This window comes from Canis lupus, chromosome 6 (genome assembly GCF_011100685.1).
Source record: "Canis lupus familiaris isolate Mischka breed German Shepherd chromosome 6, alternate assembly UU_Cfam_GSD_1.0, whole genome shotgun sequence".
Taxonomy (NCBI): domain Eukaryota; kingdom Metazoa; phylum Chordata; class Mammalia; order Carnivora; family Canidae; genus Canis; species Canis lupus.
Window position 1 is genome coordinate 26,077,628 of NC_049227.1, and position 12,996 is coordinate 26,090,623.

Below are 12,996 nucleotides of genomic sequence, written 5' to 3' on the forward strand. Positions count from 1 at the left end.
AACAATACCTTTTAAAAATATGAGCATGTTACTTTGTGTTCAAACACTTTTTTGAGTGGCCCCCAACTCTGCCCAAATATCTCCAGCTAACTTGACGAGGAGGGACCAGAGGGACCAGAAAGCATGATGCCATCTATTTTAAAGGTGGTGAAACTAAGGCTCTTGGTCACAAAATGGTTTTGACTCAGTGCTTTTGGGAGAACAGTTGTGAAAATTCCATAGCAACCAGACGGCAAGTTCCCCAGAGGCAGCACAGAACTGTTGCCACCCTCTGGAGCACTCATTATATTCACAACACAATTTTAGTCTGCCGTCTCCAGAGAGGATGGTGTTTACACACTGCAGGGAAGTTCGCAATGAATACAAAGGTGGCTCCTAGTGGCTACTAGCTTGCACAACCCAAGACAGCAAGGCATTCACACCTGCTCACTTGCGCCCTCTTGTGGGAAGTTCCACACTGACCGTGGCTAACCTAGAATGAGTACCTCAAGGCTAAGAACCTGCCTGGCACTTGACATCATGGATGACCTCATTTAATATCCTCGAGTGGTGGCTTTACAAATACAGAGACTGAAGAAGAGAGATTAGCACAAAGAAAAGCAAACTTGCCCAAAGCCACCCACTAGTAAGCATCAGAGCCAACATTTGAACACAGACTCGTCTTGACTCCAGAGCTCACAGACTCCCCCCAACATTGCATTACAGATTTGAAATGGAGTCAAGCCTACTGACTTGTTTGGGGATTAAACTTTGTCAGGACTCCACTATTCCATTCCACATGAAATCGCAATTATGAAAACATGCCCCCATGCTCTAGAAAAAAAATCCCTCAGTGGTTAGTCCTTGGGGTGTGAGGTGGAATTGGAGACTGACATCTAAATGCATTGACAGGGGCACCTGGGTGGTTCAGTGTTTGAGCATCTGCCTTTGGCTCAGGTCATGATCCTGGGATCAAGCCCCACATCAAGCTCCCTACAGGGAGCCTGCTTCTCCCTCTGCCTATATCTCTGCCTCTCTCTCTTTCTGTCTCTCATGAATAAATAAACAATATCTTAAAATGTATATACTAAAGAGAAATATTAAAATTGTTTTAAAAAGCAATGTTAAACTGAAAATCTGGGGATCCCTGGGTGGCTCAGCAGTTTGGCACCTGCCTTTACTTTAGCCCAGGGTGTGATCCTGGAGTCCCAGGATTGAGTCCTATATCAGGCTCCCTGCATGGAGCCTGCTTCTCCCTCTGCCTGTGTCTCTGCCCCCAACCCCCATGAATAAATAGATAAAATCTTTAAAAAAAGAAACAAACCTGAAAATCCCACAGATGATTCAGAGGGACCTCCTGGGTTAAAGATTGAAAGATTATTGCCTTAAAAATTGTGACAGTGATATGGAGTTGAAGAAAAGGAAACTGCTATGCTGTGGGCCAGTAACACCAAAAGCTAACATTTATAAGCACTTACTGTAGGGGCGCCTGGATGGCTCAGTTGGTTAAGCATCTGCCTTCAGCTCAGGTCATGATCCTGGAGTTCAGGGATTGAGCCCCGCATTGCATCGGGATCCCTGCTCAGCGGGGAGTCTGCTTCTCCCTCTCCCTCTGCTCCTCCCCCTGCTTGGCACGCTCTCTCAAATAAATAAAATCTTAAAAAAATCAACAACAACAAAATATAAGCACTTACTGTGCGTAGAGCATTGGTCTGGAATTCTTTCCATGTATTAATAATGCATTTCATTCCCACAACCACCCTGTGTGGTAGGTACTAGGGTCACCAGCCTGCAAGATGGCCATCAGTGATTTTCATCCCACAGTATTCACACCCCTGTATATTCTCTTCCCACACTAAATAGTACCGATTTGTGTAACCAATAGGATATGGTGGAAATGACAGCATGTGACCTCCAAGGCTAGGTCATAAAAGATAGTGCCACTTCTGCCTTTCGTGCTCTCTCTTGACTCACCAGCTCTGGGAGAAGACAGCCCCCATGTTGTGAGGATGCTCAAGCTGCTCTGGGGAGAGGCCCATAAGGATCATGAATAGCATTTAGTTTCATGTCTCTTTATTCTTCTTTGATCTCTTTTCATTTTAATTTGTCCCATTTTTTTTTTTTTTCTAAAGATATTGGTATTTTTGAGACATCTTGCCCAGTTGCCTCTCTGGAACATCCCACAGTTGGATTTCCTCTATTCCTCTTGAATAGATCCAGTTAGCAGGTGAAGCTGTGTCAGATGAGGAGGTTTATCCAATTGGTGTGTTGACTTGCATCTCTTCTTTAATCAAGGGCTCACAAGTTTCTCTAATGCACAGATATTGTTTGTTTCTTGCTGATGATTACAAATCACTTTGGTATTTGACTTGCTTTTTTTTTGGAAATTGCAAAGATTCAATTGACCCAAATCTTAACCCTGAGAAAAGAAAAGAATCACAAACGTTAACAAAAGGAATATGTGGGTGCCTGGGTGATTCAGTCAGTCGGTTGAGCACCTGCCTTTGGCTGGAGTCATGATCCTAGGGTTCTGGGATCTAGCCCCACATCGGGCTCCCTGCTCAGTCTGTTTCTCCCTCTCCCTCTGCCCCTGTTCATGTGTTCTCTCTCTTGCTTACTCTCTCAAATAAATAAATAAAATCCTTTTTTTTAAAGTAATATAATTTACAGATAAACTATAAGAAGAGTTAGGGGGTCCCCAGAAAAAGAAAGAGGAGACACAGCTTCTGGGAGGTAGAAGTCATTTTAGTCTCCCACCTATTTTCTGTGATCTGTGCCTTACCAGCCCTACTTGCCCTGGCACACTTCTCCCAAAACTTCCTAGGAGGTGTTAAAACAAGAAAATGCAAAAATTCCTTATGGATTTTAAGGGAACAAAGGGAATACAAAACTTAATGGTCTCTACCAGGCCAGGACATAACCTGTGTATATCACAGTAAATCAATGGTAAAACTCCCAGGACTGATTCCACACATTCTCCAATTGTCTTAGCAGGATTGAAACCATGGCCCATGAGGTTAATGAGGTTAAAACGGTCACCAGCAGGACCCCAGGGACGCTGCTTCTTGACAGAAACATTAATCTTATCTTTTAGAGGTGAGCAACAGGAAGAGCTCCGACCAGCCTAGACCAGTCTGAGCTCGACCACTGACTCACGCCTGTGCAGATGGGCCATGGAGTGTCCCACGGTGACCTCTACCTTATTGTAATGTTCAAATCTCCGCCCAAGGGGTGCCGTTGGTTTACTGTCAGTTCAGTTCAGGATCTCAGGGTCCTGGGATCCAGCCCCAGCCAGCTCGCTGCTCAGCGAGGAGTCTGCTTCTCCCTCTCCTTCTGCCCCTCTCCCCGCTTATGCTCGCATGCGCTTTCTCTCTATAAAATAAATAAAATAAAATAAAATAAAATAAAATAAAATAAAATAAAAAATCTCCAGAGAAGGAGGAATACAGGCTTTAATAGCACAACACGTGATACGTGTATAGGCATGTTTTCTAAGGATGCCTGCACAACCTTTTGCCCGCCTTTACGTGAGCTGACAAGACTCCCCTTTCTGAATATTCATCCTAACCCTAAGTAAGAGAAACCCACTCACCCCCACTTGGGGAATTATGGCTTGGCATGCTGTTATGATTTCCTCGTTGCTACAGATAAAGTTTCCTTTGAGTGACAACTCCACCTGGTGTAGTGTCTACCTATGACTCACCAGGGAGCGAAGGTGTCACCAGCTAGACCCCGCGACCTGACTCTTAAGGCCCACCTGCTCGTACTCAGTAGCCTTTTTCTTCCATTTTTCCTTAAGCTCCTCCTTCTGGCTTACCTCTTCACTCAGGCAAATGAAACCCAAAACCACCCTGGGTGAAAGCGACCGGCTGCCCTGAGAAGACCTCCAGCTGGCCAGGCCACCCAGGCCCTTTGAGCCAAACTGCCCACTGGTGCCTGTGTAGATGGATCCTGAAGTGACCCCCCACCCCCACCCCCGGGAGTGACCTACTATTACCTTTGCCTCATAATAATGCTAAAATCTCCGCCCAAAGAGGACCACAAGCCTCACTTACACCGCATACAAGGTGTGCACAGGCATGTTTCCTTAAGGCACATGCACGACTTTCTGCAGGCCTCTACATCCAATGACAAGGCTTCCCTAAGTACTCACTCTTAAGTCTAAACCCGAGGTACCCATTCGCCCTCTCTTAGAGAGTCCCAGCTCTCTAAGAAGCCATTCCCTGTGATCTCCTTATTTGCTGCAAATAAAGTGTTCTCTCTGTGACAACTCACCCGGTACAGTTTCTGTGACTCACCAAGGAGTGAACTCACGTTGGTCTGGGCACAGAACAGACCAGGCACGTTAGCAAGTCCTAATGATCCAAACTTGGTGCTTTAAAATTCCCAAGCTCAAGGAATTAAGAAAATGAGGGGCACCTGGGTGGCTCAGTTAAGTATCTGCCCTTGGCTCAGGTCATGATCCCAGGGTCCTGGGAACCAGCCCCACATGGGTTTCCTGCTCGGTGGGGAATCTGCTTCTCCTTCCCGCCCTGCCCCTCCCCCTGCTTGTGCTTTCTCACTCAAATAAATAAATTAAATATTTTTTAAAAAGAGAAATTAAAAGTATTCCATTTACAACTGCATCAAAAATCAAAAATACCTAAGAACAGACTTTTTTTTTTTTTAAGATTTATTTATTTATTCATGAGAGACACAGAGAGGGAGAGACACAGGCAGAGGGAGAAGCAATCTCCCTGCTGATGAGCCTGATGGGATCAGGCCCTGAGCCAAAGGCAAATGCTCAATCACTGAACCACCCAGGCATCCCCCTAAGAACAAACTTAACCAAGGAAGTAAAATTCCCAAACTCCCCATCTCAACCAGGCAAGCAAACTTAACATCACCAGTAGTGAGACAGTGTGACATCACGGGCCTTTTGGTTGGACTATGAAGTTTATAAAACAATAACATTTCTCCTATAAACTTTGGGAAGAAATTTTGGGTCACCATTTTTTTTCCCACATGACCCATACTAGGCAAAATTCAACAAAAAGAAGAAAAATACATTGCCATTTACTAACACAAACATTTAATAAAAAAAAATTTAGTATATTTAGCAAACATTTATATATACCACTTACTCTGGACCAGGCACTCTTGCAAGTGCTTTGTAGAAATGACCTCCCTATGTCATCCCAATGTCTTTCTCTTTCTTTTCTTTCTTTCTTTCTCTTTCTTTCTTTCTTTCTTTCTTTCTTTCTTTCTTTCTTTCTTTCTTTCTTTCTTTCTTTCTTTCTTTCTTTCTTTCTTTCTTTCTTAGGATTTTATTTATTTATTCATGACAAAGCAAGAGAGAGGCAGAGACATAGACAGAGGGAGAAGCAGGTTCCATGCAGGGAGCCCAATGTGGGACTCCGGGGTCATGACCTGAGCCAAAGGCAAGCGCTCAACTGCTGAGCCACCCAGGTGTCCCTCATTCCAACAGTCTTAAGAGTTTCGATGGGGGACGGGGGTTGGGGCAAGAAGGGGAGGGTGGAGGAGTGACATAGTAACTCTCAGGTGCCAACCCTGTACTTGCAACCCTGGGTATCTCCTTAAATGTTGCCCCCAGGCCCCCTGCCTGCCTTACTCTAGTCCCAGCCCTAAATTGGCGGTAGATATTGCTATTAGAATCACTTGATAGATGAGAAAACAGGAGCATAGAGAGGTTTAGCAACTTGCCTCAGATCACACAGCTACTGAGTGAAAGAGCCAGCTGTCGAATCTTAGCCAGCCACCTGTCTCTGCAAATAGGACATTTTAACATGAAAAAGGATAACACAGCCGAATCAAACGGTCCTTCCCAAGAAAGAAGGCTTTGCAACTTGATACACTCATGCACATAGATGGACCTAAGGGTTTATAATAAAAATTTAATGTAGCAATTGTCCTGTGCTCCGTGGCTTGGTGGTGTGTGTAAAACAAGCTGACAGGGCGGTTTTTTCTTCCCATGTCACTGAAGGGGCCACCATCAGCTCTAACAGCTGGTTTTTAGGCTTGTGAGCAGCCCCAGGGGCAATACTCTCGGCCTTTGTTAGGATTCAGTTCCTGGCAGGAGGGGATTAAAACTGAATCATCCCAGGGTGAGGGGGGATGGTCTGTGCTTTGTGAGAAGGCAAAGGGAGTGGTTTAAGGCTGCTGTCCAAGTAGGAATTGGGTGGCAGGAAGGAAGTATTTTCCAGATCGGCCCTCCTCAGCCCATCTCCGAGCCCCCTGGGAAGAGACAGGCCAGTGTGGATGTGCATGGAGGCAGGACCACAAACACTGAAGTCTTTAAAATAGCAACTGAGCTCTCTCCAGCAAGGGAGGGAACCTTTGCTAAGAGCCCTTAGCAAATAGCCTAGCAAACTGAAAGTGGGCTCATCCTCTCCAGATCTCAGAGGTGTTTTTCCTTCTTCAAATTACCTTGCAATTTGCCTGAAAATTACTTTTCAAGACTTACAAACAAAGAAGTATTGCATTTAAAAATCATGGAGCAATTTATCCCAGAATGTAAGAGAAACTGGCCTTCCCTCACCCTGTTATTTTTCACATTTCCAGAGAAAATTTGAACACAAGCTGACCAGAGTTTGGAACCCACCCCCCCTTATAATCCTCAAATGAACCTCAGGAACCCAATTTATGGAAGCCGCTGGAGTCACTGAGTTCCAGACAATCTAGACATGGGGAATCTATCAGTGACCACAGGCACACCAGGATCCTTGCCCACGTGGGACTTTCCTTTCAGTGAGGGAGACACACAATAAACGGAAAACAGTCAGTTGTATATTTTGTTAGAGGTAGTGACTGCCATGAAAAAGGAAGTCATACAGAGCATGGATAGATTGTTGTAAGCCAACCCGTGGAATGACTGTAGGGGGCAAGGGAAAGGGATGAAAGGAAAAAGCAGTGGGAGGCACGGGGAGGCCTGTTTGCACCTGGACAACAACTTACACAAAAACATGTGGTTGATGAGGCCAAGAACTTACTCTTAGAGAAAGAGAGAAAGCCGGGTGTGCAGTGTGGGCAGAGGGGGAGGGGCAGAGGAAGAGGGAGAGGAAAACCTTAGGCAGGCTCCAAGTTCAGCAATGAGCCCAACGTGGAGCTCAACCTCATGACTCTGAGATCATGACCTGAGCCGAAGTCAAGAGTCAAATGTTTAACTGACTGAGCCACCCAGGGACCCCCAAGAATTTACTCTTGATTTAAGCCAAGGGTCAGAGGGCTGGTAGGGGTTGAGGGAAAAGGGGAGCAGAGGCGGGCAATGTTAAACAGGTGGCCTGGAAGAATGCCACTGAACAAGAGACGTGAGAGTCTTACATGAAGGAGAAGCAAGGGAGTGAGCCACATGGCTCTCTACAGGCAGAGTGTTCCTTGCACATGGTGTAAACCTACCTGTACAACTAATGCGGAAAACCAAACAGTATCCTGACCCAAGTCTAAGAGGAAAGAAGGATAAAACACAAGTATTTATAAGAAAATAATGGTCATAAAAAAATAAATAAAAATTAAAAAAATAATAATGGTCATGAAATAATGCATGTCTACCAGAAAAGATATCTCAAAGGCTTAAAAAAAAAAAAAAAAAGGCAGAGCGATGCAGAGAGGTAGTTATGATTGATGTCAATTTTTTTTTTTTAATATGGATGGGGTCCGGAGCAGACAGCCATGAAAGAAGTCTTGAGATGTCTTTGGTGCAAAAAAAGGTGTTTTATTAAAGCATGGGGAAGAGATGGTGGGCAGAAAGAGCTAGTGCCCCGGGATTGTGAGGAGCAGCTGAGTATACGCTTTGGGGGTGGGAGAAGTAAAGTTAAAGGAGGTTTCAAAAGAATTTTCATACGCTAAAGAAGACCCAGGATACTGGAGGCCTTGCAACTGTCAGGCTAAGGTTGATTTTCCCTCTAACAAGGCATTAACATTAAGAGAGCTGGGAGCTTGGGGCATTTGGCTGGCTCGATCCGTTAAGCAGGGCCTTCAGCACAGGTCAAGATCCCAGAGTCCTGGGATGGAACCCCAATCAGGCTTCCTGCTCAGCAGAGATTCTACTTATCTCTCTCTCTCCCTCTGCCCCTCCCCACCACTCCTGTTTTCTCTCTCTCAAATAAATAAACAAAATCTTAAAAGAGAGAGAGAGACAGTTGGGAGTTTCCGAAGGAACTGACTGCCTCAAGTATTTGTCAATGGGCTGCAGGTTATAGGACATTTAATTTTATCTACATTTCCTTCTGCCTGTGTTCCCCACATCCGTGATGACCCAAGTACCCTGAGTAACTTCGATTTTCTGAAATAGTGAGTAACTCTTGACAGAATTAGAGGCTAGGTGATGTATACTCTCCTCAATGTACATGGTAGCTGTGTTCCTGGAAAATTCAATACAGGTTCAGAGCATGCAAAAATACTGGGTGTTCATCAGACGGAGTCTGGTTCTTGGCTTAGATCATTAGAACGGGTTGTAACCTGCCTTCGTGTCTGCTTGGATCGTGAGTGGTTTGTGTCCCAGGAAACAGGATGTTTATTGCATGGGATGGGACCCATCAGCTCATTGCTAGGGAGCAGCCTGGCTTTCACCTTTGAATTAAGTCAGTAGCATTCCCTGTCCATGGTAATTACCAAACTCCCTGCCCACATTTCCAAAGTGCCCCCTGGGTGGGGGGGTGGGGGGGAGCGTATCACCCCAGTTTAAAAACCACTGCTGTAAACCATTTATTTTGCAAATGCGAAATCTGTGGACTCCATGGGTGAAATGGTTTGTCTGCAAGCACACAATCAAGCTGAACTACATTATTATTACTAGCTGTAGTAATGATAAAAATTTTATGTCCCTGCATCTTTGTGTCTTTCTATTAAGAGTCTGACCCAAAAGAAAGCATAGGGATAAAGAACAGGTGTCCTATAATACATCATTTAAAAATAATAACTTTCATGTCTCAATTATGAGTGCAGTTTTGTAGACATGCTGACAAATACAGAAAAGCAATAAGAGAAAAAAAAAAAAAACGACTGGGATGCTGGGTGGCTCAATTGGTTGAGTGTCTGCCTTTGGCTCAAGTCATGATCTCAGGGTCCTGGGATCAAGTCCTGAATTGGGCTCCCTGCTCAGCTGGGGAGTCTGCTTCTCCCTCTCTCTGCTCTTGCTCTCTCTTTCTAAAATAAATAAAAATCTTACAAAGAAAAGAAAAAGACTTCTATAGTCACCACCTAGAAATAACTACTTGGTGTGACTGTTTCCATCTCCTTCTGAGGTTCAGCTGCATCTTGCCCCGCTACCATCCAGTAAATTCCTGTTATCCTCAAAGAGAATTAGACTGATTATCACTGCTGCCAAATAAAAGCAAATCAGCCTATGCAAAATTAAAAGTGAGTTAAAAAACCAACCAAATGAGTAAAAAGGCAAACCAAAAGTAATCTCAAATTGTCCATGAAAATTCAAAGTAGCAAAGACGTTGGCTAGTTCTTTTTCCATAAATGAACTAAAACAATATGCTTTATTTGCATGCATCTATTGGTATGTAAAATTCTCTTTGTGTCTCATTTTGTGACCCCATAGTTATAAGTCTTACACGGCCAAGCTCCTATATAAACATTTATTTAGAGATTTACAGTTTACAAAACATTTCTGTTCCAGGCAACTTGTGAAATGACAACTGGTGGAGGCAGGAGGATGAGTTTCCAAGGTCACAGTGATGGGGAAGCAGAAGGCAAGCTGAAGACAAAGCACAAGCTGATACTCCGCAACCCTCCCCTCCCTCCTCCGCTCCCCTGCCGAGAGTGTGTGTGGCATTCCTAAAGCACTCCTGGCTGCCCTAAAGCTAAGGGAAGGGAAAACAAATGGTGAACTGATAAAGATCACAATCCTGCAGGACGTGTCTCCATCAGTTTACCAATATCTTCTTAGTGATTACAACGAAAAAGCATTCCTATCAACAGCCTAACTTCCAGAGACCCATAACTCAATTTCCTGGAGAAAGAACGCCCCCTTCGCTTTTATGAGTGTGGGAAGTAGCAGCAGGAGGGAAAGCAAAATTAAATTTTTAAGAAAGATTTTATTTAATTGGGACGCCTGTGTGGCTCAGCGGTTGAGCATCTATGTTTGGCTCAGAGTGTGATCCTGGATTCCTGGTGAGTCCCACATCAGGCTCCCTGCATGAAGCCTGCTCTCCTCCCTCTGCCTGTGTCTCTGCCTCTCTATGTCTCTCATGAATAAATAAATGACATCTTTAAATAAAAGATTTTATTTAATTGACAGAGAGCAAGAGAACACAAGCAGGAGGAGTAGCAGAGGGAGAAGGAGAAGAAGGTCCCCCGCTGAGCAGGAAGCCCAATGTGGGGCTTGATCCCATAATCCTGGGATCATGACCTGAGCTAGCCAGCCATCCCAAACATTAAATTTCTTTATGACCTGCTGCCCATTGATAAGGACCTGGGATAGGAAACTCCCAAATGTCTTACTGTTAGTGTCTTACAGGAATGAAAAGCAACCTTAACTCAGCAAAGGCCAGGCCATCAGTATCCTGTAAGTCTTCTTCAACATATCAAAGTACTTTTGAAAACCTCCTTAAAAAAAAAAAAAAAAGAAGAAAAGAAAAAAAGAAAAAAGAAAATCTCCCTTTTGGGGACACCTGGGTAGCTCAGTGATTGAGCATCTGTCTTTGGCTAAGGTTGTGAACCTGGAGTCCCAGAGTCCCATATGAGGCTCCCTGCATGGAGCCTGCTTCTCCTCTGCCTTTGCCTGCCTCTCGGTGTGTGTCTCTCATAATAAATAAGTAAAATCTTTAAAAAAAAAGAAAAAAAAAAGAAAAAGAAAACCTCCTTTTCTCCTTTTCTCTGTCCCTCCCCAACTCCCAAGTATATAATTAGCCATTCCTCACAACCCCAGGGCAATAGCACTTTCTGCCCAAAGGGTCCTATCCCAGTGTTTTAATAAAACCACCTGTTTTGCACCAAAGAGGTCTCAAGAATTCTTCCTTGGCTGTCAGCTCCAGACCTCACCAATGTTCCAAAACTCCATCGTAGGATGCACAAGGTGTTCCAGGATTTCTCTGCCTTGAGTGCTCACGGTTCTTGGTCATGCCACTTCAGAGCATGAAGAGGGCGACCAGATAAAGAGTAGTGCGCAGCAAAGCAAGATTTGTTGAGTAATACTATAAAGCACCCAGAGAGGGAGTGGGGCCCGAGACGGTTGCCACCAGAGTTTCTAAGTTTAGGGGTTTTTATGAGTTCTTTTGCGGAACTGTCTTAAGCGATCAGGGTATGCTGAGCCGTGCTAACCTGGGCTCTGGTCAGGTTTCTGTCTACCTATTAGGTTAATGTCAATGTGCTGGTGATCTTTTTTTTGCTGACATCTGGAGGCTTATGTCTTAACTGCCCCTTGCCTGTGATATTGACAAGTGCTTTGTGGCTAATTGCCTTATTTTAGGACATTTTGCAGAAGTCATTTCTGCAAAGGCTACAAAGCAGGATGTTAGTGAGGTCCCGTCTAAACTGTAAAGCAGGATGTTAGTGCTGTTTTTATTTAGCTGTCCTGATTCCATATTTTCTTTTTGGGCACCCTGGCTCTGGCCACTTAACTATCCAACTAACTCCTAATACAGGGAACCTTGTTTGTATCAGGACAGCCTACATGAAGTACACGGTTGATAGGGACAGGAATTTACTCTTTTAAAAAAATATATTTATTTATTTATTTAAGAGACAGCACAAGAGCACGAGTTCAGGGGAAGAACAGAGGGAAAAGGAGAAGTAGACTCCCCACTGAGCAGGGAGCCCAATGCAGGGCTCTATCCCAGGACTCTGGGATCATGACCTGAGCTGATGGCAGACACCCAACCAACTGAGCCACCCAGGTGTCTCTGGAATTTACTCTTAAGTTTATCAGTTTCTGTTTAAGTATATAACTTTACCTACCCTCCCTCTAGGATTTGGGAATTATGACTCACAGACTCTCTACTCAATCCTTGCAGAGTTTATGAAAACCTGGAGCTGCGATGTGACCATCTTTTGCCATGGGAAGGGAGAAGTAGACAAAATCAGGGGCAAGTGTGAGATGTAGGTTCCAAGAATAAAGAAACAGCAAACAGAAAGCCTACAGGCAAGAATGTGCTAGGTGTGTTCAAGGGGCAGAAAGGAGGCCAGCCACACTGGTGATGGTAGGAGATGGGGTTGGGGGGATCCTGGGCCATAAGGAGAATGAGTGTGTATTCTAAGCCATAAGAGGAGACCATTGGAGGAGGGGGGTGTTTAAGCAGGAAAATCACAAGATCAACTTCCTTTTTGGGAAAATGTTTGGACAGGGCAGGGAGATCGTCAGGAAGCAGTCCTTGCCTTAGGGGGAGGCAGTGGTGCTTGGGGTAGGTGATCTCTGGGGGATGCTGGGAAGGAGAAAGCAGGAGTGATTCCACTCTGCCTGTCTCTTAGGGAAAAGCATGGCTCTTTTCTCCATAAAATAGAATTTAGAAGCTCCCATTGTCTTCTTAGGAATGATGGTTAAGAGAGGTAAAGCATGATAAAGGTTGGTGCAAAGTAATTTTTCAATAAGCAGTAGTAATTATTATTATTATTCCCCTATTAACAAAAGAGAGCCCTCACCGAGCCTCCATACTACATTCTAGTATGGAAAATAGACAAGTTGTAAAAATAAGGTGCTGAAATTGAGAAAGGAGATGGGGGCACTGTGGCAAGACATGTGCCTTCCTTTGAAATAAAATCAATAAATCAAGGATTTCACCATCCTTCTGTCTGAATTTGTCTGGCTGACAGTCTTCTACTTCTTTCCAACAGGAGATCTTTGTGATCTTTTCCTGAAGAGCTATCTTATTTCTATTCCTGTAAAATTTGTCCTCTCCTAGGAGGAAGAAGTCTCCTTCAGGAGTTTGGGTTTATTCCCTTGCATGGAGAGAAACTAAGGCCCCCCACCCAGCCCCGGATGCAGACCCAAGCCAGGGCCAGGTGCCAGGGTGAGACCAGCAGGATGGAGATTCACACCTGGAGTTCTGAGCCTCTTCTTTAAGAACACCCCAC